Source organism: Dendrobates tinctorius, unplaced genomic scaffold (assembly GCF_039654945.1).
Source record: "Dendrobates tinctorius isolate UK_male_01 unplaced genomic scaffold, ASM3965494v1 ptg000159l, whole genome shotgun sequence".
Taxonomy (NCBI): Eukaryota; Metazoa; Chordata; class Amphibia; order Anura; family Dendrobatidae; genus Dendrobates; species Dendrobates tinctorius.
The window spans coordinates 10,207,898-10,220,856 of NW_027361826.1; positions in this window are offsets into that span (position 1 = coordinate 10,207,898).

A 12,959-nucleotide genomic window follows, 5' to 3' on the forward strand; every position below is an offset into this window, starting at 1 on the left:
TTAGTCAATTTGACTAATTATATAATGTTGCCCATTGTAAACTTTAAAGGGAATCTGTCACCCTTTTTATGCCCTATCAGCTGCCGGCACCGACATCAGGGGCTTATCTACAGCATTCTGTAATGCTGTAGATAAGACCCCGATGTAACCTGAAAGAGAAGAAAAACACGTTAGATTATAGTCACCGGAGGGGGTGGTCCGGTCAGATGGGTATCGCGGTCCAGTCCGGCTCCTCTCATCTTAATACGATGCCGTCCTCTTCTTCCCTTCCTGTAGTAGCTCCGGCGCAGGCTCACTGCTCTGCCCTGTTGAGGGCAGAGCAGAGTCCTGCAGTGCGCAGGCGTCGGGAGAGGTCTGGCGCCTGCGCACTGCAGTATTCTGCTCTGCCCTCAACAGGGCACAGCAGTGCGCATGCGCCGGAGCCACTACGGGAAGGGAAGATGAGGACGGCATTGTATGAAGATGGGAGGCGCCGGACCGCGACACCCATCGGACCGGACCGCCCCCGCCAGTGAGTATAATCTAACGTGTTTTTCTTATCTTTCAGGTTACATCGGGGGCTTATCTACAGCATCACAGAATGCTGTAGATAAGCCTCTGATGTCGGGTGCCGGCAGCTGATAGGGCATAAAAAGGGTGACAGATTCCCTTTAAGTATCTGTAAAGGGGATATCTGGGACGTTGTGAAAAACAAAAAATGACCCTAAGAACTAACAGGCAGGTAGTTGCTACCTACGTGCCTGTTGTGCCCGATACCACTTATCGCTGGCACAGAGCAGTCACAGGCCGCTCCTGCCGGGGATTCAGCTGCTTCAGATGACACATCAGCAGAACTTCTTTTCTGTCCCGCTCTGTCGAGAGGGTGTGGCTCTCGGCGTTATTCTGATTGACAATTGGCTCCCCCGGTTAGTCAGCGGGGATCCGGCTGTCAATCAGAATGACGGCAAAATCCCACCCTGTCGACAGAGTGGAGCAGAAAAGAAGCTGCCACTCTGTCAGCGTGACATCAGCACAGGCAGCCGAATCGCTGGCAGGAGCGGTCTGTTGCTCTGAGCTTGTGCTGGGCACAACAGGCAGTACGTAGCAACTAACTGCCTGTTTGTTAAAAACAATAAATGTGCCTAAGCACTAAGTCCCTGATATCCCCTTTAGGCCGGGATCACACTACCGTGTGTGATGCGAGAAACTCGCACGAGTCTCACTCATCAACACTGCCGCCAGCACCCAGGACAGGAGCTGTGGCTGCATGTATTTCCATGCAGCCGCAGCTCTGGTCCTGAGTGCCGGCAGTAGCGCCGGGTATTGATGCGAGAGACTTGTGCGAGTTTCTCTCATCACACACGGTAGTGTGATCCCGGCCTTAAGGTAAAACTCTTTGGATCTTTGTTTTTTTAGGATTAAAAAAAGCTGTCTTATGTGGAAACAGCAAGTGGCAACGCTTTCATAGTAACATGTGATTTTCTCTTAGATAAGTATCAGCTTAAGGTAGATTTCTTCTTTATCTAATTTCAGTGATGACAGTATTTAGCTGGCATAACGAATTTGTAATGCAGCACAAAATTCCGTATTTCTTTACACTAATGTCTCATTCTTACCTTCTAATTTCTCTGAATTTATGAAGTTGCAATGTATTTAAAGGGAACCTGTCACCAGGCTCTTGCTACTTAATCAAAGAGCAGCATAATGCAGATATAGAGATCCTGATTCCAGTTACAGTATGTGTCACTTAATGGGCAGCTTTCTATAGTTTTAATATAATCATTGTTTTATCAGCAGGAGTTTATCACCAACCATGACATCATCACTTTCTGTCCATGCTCAGTGTACACAGAAAGCTATGAATCAGTGGTGTGGGCGGGGTTATACAGAGCTCAACATTCAGTGAACTGCTAGATCTGCAGCAGATGATGCTTTCCATCAAAACTGCAGCACGCAGCCCAGTAAGTGACACATCACTGGAATGAGAGTCTGTGCCCCTATATCATGCTGCTTTGAGATGAGGTAGGAAAATCCTGGTGATAGATTCACTTTAAGATATTATTGCAGTATTATGAGCTGAACAGACCCTGAATCCTGAAATCCCAGTTAGACAAGACGATTTCTGCCAATAAATGAGCACAAATTTCTATGTATAGGCATGTGTCAAAAGTCAGTCTACCGCTAGTAGTTGACAAGGACTTGCATGAACATCTATGTGGATTCACAGACTTTTCAAAACCAAACTTAGAAATAGTATTTTTGGTTATCATGTTTTAATCATCATGGAATAAATGTTTAAGAGGTTTCTATTTCTAATTTCCCCAAATTCTCACATGTCCTAACTCTTTCTAATTATTAACGATCAGTTTTCTAATGTACTCCTATTGCCTTCTCTGTTCATCTCACTGTGGGTCGTATATCCTTCTGTTGTGATTCTTGCTCTGCTACTTCCGGTCTGGACCCCAGAATCGGGCAAACTAAGCAGCACAAGTCACTGGTGGGTCCTACGTCTCGGCGAGTGACAGCATTTTGAGCACGCATGCTCAGATGAGACTTCACTCTCCTCCTCTGCCTAGATCCTGCTGATGCTTTGGAGTGCCGGGCCTAGATCCTGCTGATACTTTGGAGTGCCAGGCCGTAAGCAGACAAGCGCTGCTTGTTATTAGAAAGCAAATCACAGTACTTGTCAGCTGAAGGGAAGGCACATCAAAGTGAAGTCTGGTCTTAGCATGCGTACTCAGACTACTCAGATATGACGTGCGCTGCTCAGTTCTTCCAATTCCGGTTTCCAGACCAGAAGTAGCTAAGCCAGGATCACAAAAGAGGACAACAGTCCCCACACAGAGAAGAGCTTACAGGTAATAGGACTGTATTTGAAAACTGATAGTTAGAAAGGACATATGAAAAGGGGTCAAATTAGAAGCAGAAAACTTCTTTAAGTCATATGGTATTAGGTCTGCATTCCCGGACTTTTTCTTTGTTTGATTTCTATGTACACGTCAATTAGAACTTGTTTATTGCACTGTTCACACAGATTGACAGAACTGTATGGAGGACAGAAAGAATAATTGTTAATACTAATGTCCTGCCCTATACAGTGCACACGTTTACACATGGCGTTGTACTGCCGAGAACAATGATTGTATGCCTGCAAAAATGAAATAATCAAATTGTTTGTTGATCATTTGTTGGCTGAACGTCAGCATGTTCTCACGGGCCAATCAGAAACGTCTATATGCCAATTGTCAGCCTGTGTAAATGGGCGTTTAAATGATGATCGTCTTGAAAGGAAATGATAGGAAGACAATGTCTTTATACTGTTGTGTATGAAATAGTAATTTAGTCTATATAGTCTTGTGCTTCAGTCAACCACGTAAATAGATAATCAGCCAAAACGGTTCCCATGAAATATAAGGTAAGTTAATTTTTGTAACATAACAGGTTGTGAAATGATAGGAAATTATAGTTAATTTAAAAAGAGACATTAACATTCCAGTTATTTTTAATTTATCCAAAAGAAGAGAAGTGTCCAGATCAACTGATTTCGTGAAGATTAAAATTTCTTTATTCACAAAACTTGCAACATAGAGGAAAAATCTTCAGCACAATGCATGACTGTCATGATTAAGGGAGCTTAGTCTCCAGAAACGCGTCGAGATTCATACTAATTTGGTATTGTGCTGAAGATTTTTCCTCTATGTTGCAAGTTTTGTGAATAAGGAAATTTTTATCTTTACGAAATCGGTTGAGCTGAACACTTTTCTTCTTTTGGATCACACACGCTTGGACACAGCGGATCTGTGCTCCTGAAGCTTATGAAATGCATTGATGGGTGAGCTGGCAATATATTTTTTTCTTCTAAAATGTTTATTTTATGGCAGTAAAGCTCCAGGTGATGTTAATCATCTGGCACAAATAAAGTAACAAGTAAATTAAATGTAGAATCTGCATACACTTCACAATGTAAAATCAATGAAACTAAGTCTAAAAATACCCTCTGGAGGTGGCAGATTTTGTCCATTCTTTTATTTGATAACGATTGTGTCATGCTAGTAGTGGGAGTGGAACCACTCTGCCACGGCCCAGGTAGAGTCTGGAGGGGCTTAACTAAGAAACCACCTGGTTTTTCACTAGAGCCCTTGGTGGCGTGGTTATACTTGAGACGCAGGTGGCCGCCAGATTCCACTACAGAACGGACCCTGGAATCGCAGCAGCTGACCCAAGGGACAGGGAATAAGGTTCGCACTCGGAGCAGCTGATTGGACCAGAGCTTGTTCACAGGACGATTTGATGCAGTATGGCTGGTATAGGGTATAGACAGGACAGCCACTGGAACAGGCTCAGGAGTACTGCATGGCTGATATAGACAGGACAGCCACTGGAACAGGCTCAGGAGTACTGCATGGCTGATATAGACAGGATGGCCACTGGAACAGGCTCAGGAGTACTGCATGGCTGATATAGACAGGATGGCCACTGGAACAGGCTCAGGAGTACTGCATGGCTGATATAGACAGGATGGCCACTGGAACAGGCTCAGGAGTACTGCATGGCTGATATAGACAGGATGGCCACTGGAACAGGTTCAGGAGTACTACAAGGCTAGTAAAGATAGGACAGCCACTGGAATAGGTTCAGGAGTACTGCGCAGCTAGCATAGACAGGACGGTCACTGGAACAGGTTCAGGAGTACTGCACAGCTAAAATAGACAGGACGGCCACTAGAACAGGTTCAGGAGTACTGCTCGGCTGGTATACACAGGACGGCCACTGGAACAGGTTCAGGAGTACTGCATAGCTGCTATAATAATAATAAATTTTATTTCTATAGCGCCGACATATTCCGCAGCACTTTACATTTTAGAGGGGACTTGTACAGATGATAGACATTACAGCATAACAATAATCACATAGATCATAACAGATACCAAGAGGAATGAGGGCCCTGCTTGCAAGCTTACAACCTATGAGGAAAAAAGGTAGACACGAAAGGTGGGTGGTAACAATTGCCCTGATTGTTTGGATCAGCCATAATGTTAAGTGTGAAACAGTACAGACACAGAGGGTTGATAGACGCATAAGGCATGTGGGAACATGGTACAGGGAACCTGGTTCTGGTAAAACTTTTGACTGTGCCACACAGGGATAGTTAGGTTAATGTGTTGAGGCAGTAGGCCAATCTGAATAAATGCGTTTTCAGGGCACGCTTAAAATTGTAGGGATTAGGGACTAATTGTATTGACCTGGGAAGTGCATTCCAAAGAATTGGCGCAGCACGTGTAAAGTCTTGGAGAAGGGAGTGGGAGGTTCTGATTATTGAGGATGCTAACTTCAGGTCATCAGCAGAACAGAGGCACGGGTAGGGTGGTAGACTGAGACGAGGGAGATGTAGGGTGGTGCTGAGCTATGGAGTGCTTTGTGGGTAATAAGTTTGTACTGGATTCTGGAGTGGATGGGTAGCCAGTGTAAGGACTGGCACAAGGTAGAGGCATCAGTGTAATGACTGGCGAGGAATATGATCCTGGCTGCAGCATTCAAGACAGATTGGAGGGGGGAAATTTTGGTAAGAGGGAGACTGATTAGAAGAGAGTTACAATAGTCCAGACAAGAATGAATAAGAGAAACAGTACGAGTTTTTGCGGAGTCAAAGGCAAGAAAAGGTCGAATTCTAGAAATGTTTTTGAGATGCAGAAGACAAGAGCGAGCCAGTGATCGGATGTGGGGGGGCAAAGGAAAGCTCGGAGTCAAGTATGACCCCAAGACAGCGGGCATGTTGCTGGGGAGTACTAGTGGAACCACACACAGAAATGGCAGTGTCGGGCATAGGCGCATTAGTGGAGGGAGGAAACACAAGGAGTTCAGTTTCTGACAGGTTCAGTTTCAGATATAGTGAGGACATGATGTTATACACAGCGCTTAGACAATCGCTGGTGTTTTCTGAAAAGGCAGGCGTGATGTCAGGAGAGGAAGCGTATAATTGGGTGTCATCAGCATAGAGATGGTACTGGAAACCAAATCTACTGATTGTTTGACCATATAGACAGGATGGCCACTGGAACAGGTTCAGGAGTACTGCAAGGCTAGTATAGACAGGATGGCCACTGGAACAGGTTCAGGAGTACTAAACAGCTAGCATAGACAGGACGGCCACAGGAACAGGTTTAGGAGTACTGCACGGCTGGTATACACAGGACGGCCACTGGAACAGGTTTAGGAGTACTGCAAGGCTGGGATAGACAGGACGGACACTGGAACAGGTTCAGGAGTACTGCAAGGGTGGGTATAGACAGGACGGCCACTGGAACAGGTTCGGGACTACAGCACGGCTGGTATAGACAGGACAGCCACTGGAACACATTCAGGAGTACTGCACAACTTGTATAGACAAGACGGCCACTGGAACAGTTTCACGAGTATTGCACGGCTGGTATAGACAGGACGGCCACTGTAATAGGTTCAGGAGTGCTGTACGGCTGTGTGGTGTAATGACCACTGTGTCCGCTAGGGGGCGCTGTGTGGATGTCCCAAGAGAGAGGATGAGTGGGAGAATATGGAAGGACGGTTATGTATCTCAAGTTGGGTGGCCTTGAGATGGAGACTTATGTGTTGTTCAGCAATGATATTGCTGAGGTGTTATTTCAATGTGTAAGGGAGAAGTCTCCAGGTAACTAGAGAGATGGGCTGGCCTGGTTACCTACAAACCCACCCAGGGGGTGTGTTTAAAGCACTGTTGTAAAGAGTGTGTAAAGGCTTGAAGGACCTGTGATGAGGTCAGAGTCATGTGACCCGGTGGGCGTGGCTATGAACCATATAATGTGGCCAGGGTACAGTAGGTCACATGGAGTGAATGCTGGGACCCGGTTGGTCCAGTGTGGAAGGTCCCGCTAGTAGAAGCATCTCCTGGCTAACAGCCTGTGGAGTGGCTGTGTGTCATGGCTGCCAGCGTCTGAGTGTCCCAGAGAAGAGAGTGGATGTCTGCAGAGTGGGGAAACAGCCATGAGGAAACCCTGACGTGGGTGAGATAATGATGAGGCTGAAGAGCCTGAGTATGGACATTGAGTAACCTGAGTGACCACAGGCTTAACCAGAGTGAAGCTATAATGGACGCTATGCTGTAATTCTGTTTATGTTGCTTCTATGGGTTTATGAAGGAGGAATAAACCGCATGGACTGATATTGATTTGATGAAAACCTGTGCCGGATCTGATTTTGTGGCTGCTGAGCGAGTATCCCCTACCCGAATAACAGCGCTACCTCACAGGCTGGTACAGACAGGATGGTCACTGAAACCGGTCCAGGAGTACTGCAAGGCTGGTATAGACAAGACGGGCACTGGAACAGGTTCAGGAGTACTGCACGGCTAGTATAGACAGGACGGCCACTGGAACAGGTTCAGGAGTACTGAACAGCTAGTAAAGACAGTACGGCCCCTGGAACAGATTCAATCGTACGCACGGCTAGTATAGACAGGACAGCCACTGGAACAGGTTCAGGAGTACTGCAAGGCTGGTATAGACAAGACGGCAGATGGAACATGTACAGGAGTACTGCACAGCTAGTATATAGAGGACGGCCACTGGAACAAGTTCAGGGGTACTGCACAACTAGCATAGACAGGACGGCCACTGGAACAAGTTCTGAAGTACTGCACAACTGGTATAGATAGGATGGCCACTGGAGCAGGTTCAGGAGTACTACAAGGCTGGTATAGACAGAACGGCCACTGGAACAGGTTCAGGAGTACTGCACGATTGGTATAGACAGGATGGCTACTGGAACAGGTTCAGGAGTACTGCACGGCTGGTATAGACAGGACGGTCACGAGAACAGCTTCAGGAATACTGCATGGCTAGTATAGACAGAACGGCCACTGGAACAGGTTCAGCAGTACTGCAGGGCTGATATAGAAAGGATGGCCACTGGAAAAGGTTCAGGAGTACTGCACAAGTGGTGTAGGCAAGACAGCCAATGGGAGAGGTTTAGGAGTACTGCACAACTGATAAAGACAGGACGGCCACTGGAACATGTTCAGGAGTACTGAACAGCTAGCATAGACAGGACGGCCACTGGAACAGGTTCAGGAGTACTGCAAGGCTGGTATAGAAGGGATGACCACTGGAACAAGTTCAGGATTACTGCACTGCTGTTATAGACAGGACTGCCACTGGAGCAGGTTCGGGAGTACTGCACGGCTGGTATTGAGACGACAGCCACTGGAACATGTTCAGGAGTACTGCACAGCTGGTAAAGACAGGATGGCCACTGGAACAGTTTCAGGAGTACTGCAAAGCTAGAATAGACAGGACAGCCACTGGAGCAGGTTCAGGAGTACTGCATGGCTAGTATAGACAGAATGGCCACTGGAACAGGTTCAGGAGTACTGCACTGCTGGTATAGACAGGATGGCCACTGGAACAGTTTCAGGAGTACTGCAAAGCTAGAATAGACAGGACGGCCACTGGAGCAGGTTCATGAGTACTGCAGGGCTGGTATAGACAGGACGGCCACTGGAAAAGGTTCAGGAGTATTGCACAGGTGGAATAGACAAGACAGCCACTGGAAAAGATTCAGGAGTATTGCACAACTGGTATAGACAGGATGTCCACTGGAACAGGTTCTGGAGTACTAAGCACAGTATAGACACAATGGCTACTGGAACAGGTTCAGGTTTTCTGTGGATCGCCCCTCAGGGCCGTGGGAATACTCGGGACCAGGCCGCTTCTTAAATGGGCAGTGTCAAGGCAGCAGTGACCCAGTCCGTGGCCCTGGGCATCCAAGAAAAAAGGGGTTGATGATGAAGGGGAAAATAAAGTTGGTAAAGTTTATGATAAAGTGTTCGTGATGCCACCTGTGGTATTTGATCAGGGGACCAACGCTGCATTGCAGATCCTCTGGAATGGTGACAGGGCAGCAGAGATGGTTAAGCTCTCCACAGGTAGAACTGTATCCCAGGGCAGTTTGGATGTAGATGTTGAAGGTGAGATTGGTGAATGTGGTGCAGGGCAGGTGATGCAGGAATAATTAGACAGTACCCCCCCTTGAGGAGGGGTCACCGAACCCTCCTCCACGCCACCAGGCCGATCAGGATGGGCCCGGTGAAAAGCACGAACCAATCTATTGGCATGAATATCGGAGGCAGAGACCCAAGAATTATCCTCCTGACCATAACCCTTCCATTTGACCAAATACTGGAGTCTCCGTCTAACCAAACGAGAATCCAATATTTTCTCTACCTCATATTCCACATTGCCTTCGACCAACACAGGGTCAGGAGGTGCTGCCACAGGAACCACTGGCTCAACAAACCTCTTCAACAGAGATTTGTGAAATACGTTATGGATCTTGAAGGTAACTGGAAGAGCCAATCGAACCGAAACAGGATTAAGGATTTCCAAAATCTTATAAGGACCAATAAATCTTGGTTTAAACTTAGGAGATGCAACCTTCATAGGAATATTCTTAGACGACAACCAAACCATATCACCCACTTTAAACCGGGGACCAATGGTCCTATGCCGGTTGGAAAATCGCTGGGCCTTTTCCTGAGAAAGTGACAACTTATCCACCACTTGGTCCCATATCTGCTGCATTCTCTTAACCACAGTGTCCACACCTGGGCAGGACGAAGATTCCACTTGCCCTGAAGAGAACCGAGCATGAAACCCAAAATTACAGAAAAAGGGTGACATCAAAGTGGCAGAACTAGCTCTATTGTTCAGCGCGAATTCGGCCAAGGGCAAAAATGAGACCCAATCATCCTGATCAGCAGATGTAAAACATCTCAAATAAGACTCCAAGGTCTGGTTTGTTCTCTCAGTCTGTCCTTTGGTCTGGGGATGAAATGCGGAGGAGAAGGATAACTGAATTCCCAGATTGGAACAAAAGGCTTTCCAGAATCTGGAAACAAACTGGACTCCTCTATTGGACACAATTTTCTCAGCAATCGCATGTAACCGAACCACCTGTTGTAAAAACAAGGGCACCAACTCAGCAGAAGATGGCAACTCTGGGAGAGGTACAAGATGGACCATCTTCGAAAATCTATCACAAATCACCCAGATAACAGTCATTCTCTGAGAGACAGGAAGATCAGAAATAAAATCCATTGAGATATGGGTCCATGGCCTCTTGGGCACCGGCAAGGGCATCAGCAACCCACTAGAATGAGAACAGGGTTTAGACCGAGAACAAGTCCCACAGGACTGTACAAAATTCCTGACGTCACGAGATAAGGCAGGCCACCAAAAGGACCGACTCACCAAATCTCTGGTACCAAAAATACCTGGATGACCAGCCAATGAGGAGCAATGAATTTCAGACATCACTCTCTTTCTCCACTGGTCAGGAACATACAATTTTCCCATAGGGCAACGCTCAGGTTTATCCTCCTGAAATTCCTCCAGGGCTCGTCTCAAATCGGGCAAAATGGTGGAAAGAAATACCCCCCCTCACCCAGGATGGTTGTAGGCTCGATCACACTAAGAGAATCGGCAAAGAAATTCCTAGAAAGGGGCGTCTGCCTTAACATTCTTAGTGCCTAGAAGAAAAGAGACCACAAAATTAAAACGCGTGAAAAGCAAGGCCCATCTAGCCTGTCTAGGATTCAAGCGTTTGGCCGACTCCAGGTAAATCAAATTCTTGTGATCGGTGAGGACCACATCTTGAAGTCTAGCTCCCTCCAACCAATGTCTCCACTCCTCAAATGCCCTCTTCATGGCCAACAATTCCCGCTTCCCCACGTCATAGTTGCGTTCAGATGGGGAGAACTTTCGAGAAAAGAAGGCACAGGGATTCATCTTAGAAGTCACAGGGTCTTTGTGGGACAAAACAGCTCCTGCACCAATCTCAGAAGCATCTACCTCCACCTGAAATGGAAGTGAGACATCAGGTTGCCGTAAAACTGGAGCTGAAGTAAATCTCTGCTTAAGCTCCTGAAATGCTGAGATAGACTCAGGAGACCAATTCAGCACATCAGCGCCCTTCTTGGTCAGATCAGTCAGTGGTTTGACAATACCAGAAAAATTACCTTTTACGATAAATTTACGATAGAAATTAGCAAAACCCAAAAACTTCTGGAGGGCCTTCAAAGAAGTAGGCTGAACCCAATCATAAATGGCCTGTACCTTGGCCGGGTCCATTTCAATAGTCGATGGAGATAAGATAAATCCCAAAAATGAAATCCACTGTACACCAAAGAGGCATTTCGATCCCTTAACAAACAGGGAATTCTCCCTCAAAATCCAGAACACAGTCCGGATGTGTTCCACATGAGAATCCCAATCACTAGAAAACATCAAAATATCATCCAGATAGATGATCAAAAACTTATCCACAAAGTCACGGAAAATATCATTCATAAAGGACTGGAAGACAGAAGGGGCATTAGTGAGCCCAAAAGGCATCACCAGGTACTCAAAATGTCCCTCCGGAGTATTAAACGCCATCTTCCATTCATCCCCGTGCTTGATGCGAATAAGATTATACGCCCCCCTGAGGTCAAGCTTAGTAAACCAGCAGGCACTCTTAACTCTGGAGAATAAATCAGACATCAGAGGTAACGGGTACTGATATTTAACCGTCATCTTGTTAAGGGAACGATAATCAATACACGGTCTTAATGAACCATCTTTCTTGGCCACAAAAAAAAAACCCAGCACCTAAAGGTGACGAGGATGGTCTAATATGACCCTTCTCCAATGACTCCTTAATATAGGATCGCATAGCATCATGTTCGGGTACTGATAAGTTGAAAAGCCGACCCTTGGGAAATTTACACCCAGGCATCAACTCAATTGCACAGTCATAACTCCTATGAGGAGGCAAAGACGCAGACTTGCTCTAACTAAATACATCAGAAAAATCGGCTAGAAAATCAGGAATATCATGAGACTGAGGAGAGGTGGAGAAAACAGGAGCGTCCCTAAGAACACACTGACAACCCCAACTCACCACAGACACAGATTTCCAATCCAAAACTGGATTATCAGTTTGCAACCAAGGAAAACCCAGAACAATAGTATCATGCAAATTATGCAGCACCAAAAATTTACAATTTTCTTGGTGGTCTGGGGCAACCCGCATCGTCACCTGGGTCCAAAAATGAGGTTTATTCTCCGCCAAAGGAGTAGCATCAATACCCCTCAAAGGAATAGGCGTCCGCAGAGGCGTCATGGAAAAACCACAACGTTTAGCAAAGTCCAAATCCATCAGATTCAACACTGCTCCTGAATCCACAAAAGCCTTCGTGGAAAATGTGGATAAGCAGCAGATCAGTGTAATTGCCAAAAGAAACTTAGGTTGTATACTGCCCACAGCAAATGTGTGTGCAAAACGTTTCTCTCGTTTTGGGCAGACAGAAATAATGAGAGACGTCTCCACAGAAAAAACACAGCTTATTACGCCTTCTAAACTCCTGACATTGCGCCCTAGACAAAACTCTATCACATTGCATAGGTTCAGACATTTGTCCAAAAGGTGGCAACTCCTCTTGTGTAGTTTTGCGTTCACGTAAACGCCGATCAATTTGAATGGCTAATGACATAGAATCGTCAAGACCAGAGGGAACAGGAAATCCCACCATAGTATCTTTTACGTTTTCTGACAAACCCTTCCGAAAGAGAGCTGCCAAGGCACCATCATTCCAGGTAGTAAGGACCGCCCACTTTCGGAATTTTTGACAGTATAACTCTGCAGAATCCTGACCCTGGTTCAATGCCAATAGGGCTTTCTCAGCTTGATCAATAGCATTAGGTTCATCATACAACAACCCCAAGGCTTGAAAAAATGCATCCACATTAGTCAGAATAGGATCTTCAGGTGTCAAAGAAAATGCCCAATCCTGGGGATCGCTGCGCAGCAAAGAGATGACAATTTTAACCTGCTGCGCAGAGCTCCCCGATGAATTAGGCTTCAAGGTAAGAAATAATTTACAATTATTCTTAAAATTCAAAAATTTAGACCGATCCCCAAAAAACACATCA